The following is a 1938-nucleotide window of genomic DNA, read 5'->3' on the forward strand; positions in this document are numbered from 1 at the left end:
ATCTTATTCAATAAAGAAAAAAATAAAAAATATAAATAAATAAATAAAAGGACAACATACATTATTATAGTTTGTCCACCATATTTCTCACTGTGGATATTTTCAGAATTGAGTAGCATATAATAATGCATTAGGGTTTACAATTTAGCCCTGAAATGGACTAGGAATTTGAAAGATTTACATGAGCTTTGAGGCATTTCCTCATATCAATGAAAATAGAAAATCAATGACTTTTTCCTCACATGCATTAAAATAGGAACTCATTTTCCTTAGGAATAGTATAGTCTTTTATTTTTTTAAATATATTTTTATTGATTTCAGAGAGGAAGGAAGAGGGAGAGAGAGATAGAAACATCCATGATGAGAGAGAATCATGGATCGGCTGCCTCTAGTTTTCAGATGCAGCAAGTACAGACAAGAGCAGGGGTCCTCAAACTTTTTAAACAGGGGGCCAGTTCACTGTCCCTCAGACCGTTGGAGGGCCGGACTATAGTTTAAAAAAAAACTATGAACAAATTCCTATGCACACTGCACATATCTTATTTTGAAGTAAAAAAACAAAACGGGAACAAATACAATATTTGTATTTGCATGTGGCCCACGGGCCGTAGTTTGAGGACCCCTGGACAAGAGGGTGGCCCAGGCTAGGACGGATGCAAACCGAGGAAAAGAGTGAAGATAGGGAGAATACATATTGAAATCACTTTAACCAAGCTGCTAAATTATTAGCATTATGAAGGCTGAGGCATGAGGAAATGATCTTTTTTTCTTGTTTTAACTTGCCAGGGAACTTAAACTTTTGAACTGTCCAGACCTGTGTCAATACCCGGACATTTATTTACTGACTATCCCCAGAAGGTCTCCGAGGTCACTAGACCTCCTGGCGCCCATCCTCCAGCCCACCTGGCTTCCATCATCCAGACCTCCTGACATCTGCCTGATAAGCCTCTTGGACCAATCCTAGAGCTGAGAATGCTGCACAGATTTCTCTCCACCATGTGACTTTACTCTGTCAGCTCTTAACTTTTATGTCTTCTTTGGAACACTTCTGGGAGTTTGCCTAGCTGTGTTTCCAGTTTGCAAACCATAAGATCCTTGAATAAGGACATAAAAATAATACCTATCTCATAGGATTGTGTGAGGATTAACTGACTTACTGTAGTGGCATTAGTGTTTAAAAAATTAATAAATATCTATAATCACACACACAAAAAAGATCCTTGAATAAATCTGTATTATTTATTTCTAGCCAAAGCCTCCTTAGTTGACAGAACAAAAGAGCCTTATGTCCTCGAGGGGTCAAGAGTTTGGCCTAGCCGAAACCGGTTTGGCTCAGTGGATAGAGCATCGGCCTGCGGACTGAAGGGTCCCAGGTTCGATTCTGGTCAGGGGCATGTACCTGGGTTGCGGGCACATCCCCAGTGGGAGATGTGCAGGAGGCAGCTGATCGATGTTTCTCTCTCATCCATGTTTCTAACTCTCTATCTCTCTCCCTTCCTCTCTGTAAAAAATCAATAAAAATATATTTAAAAAAAAAAAAAGAGAGTTTGGCCTAGAGCTGCAAAGTCACTCATGTGAGTCTTGTTTAGAAACACAGACACTTAAATGTGACATCATCTGTAATCCAGTGTCTGGCTTCTTTTCAATCTTTGATCCTTGACAGCCCTGAGCCTTCTACCCATCCCATCCCCATCTCCTCTCATTTTGTTCTTTTAGTAAGAATCCCAGCCCTAAGTGGTTTGGCTCAGTGGATAGAGCGTCAGCCTGCGGACTGAAAGGTCCCGGGTTCGATTCCGGTCAAGGGCATGTGCCTTGGTTGTGGGTACATCCCCAATAGGGGGTGTGCAGGAGGCAGCTGATTGATGTTTCTCTCTCATCGATGTTTCTAACTCTCTATCCTTCTCCCTTCCTCTCTGTAAAAAAATCAATAAAATAAAT

Source organism: Myotis brandtii, unplaced genomic scaffold, assembly GCF_000412655.1.
Source record: "Myotis brandtii unplaced genomic scaffold, ASM41265v1 scaffold964, whole genome shotgun sequence".
In the NCBI taxonomy this organism is placed as follows: domain Eukaryota; kingdom Metazoa; phylum Chordata; class Mammalia; order Chiroptera; family Vespertilionidae; genus Myotis; species Myotis brandtii.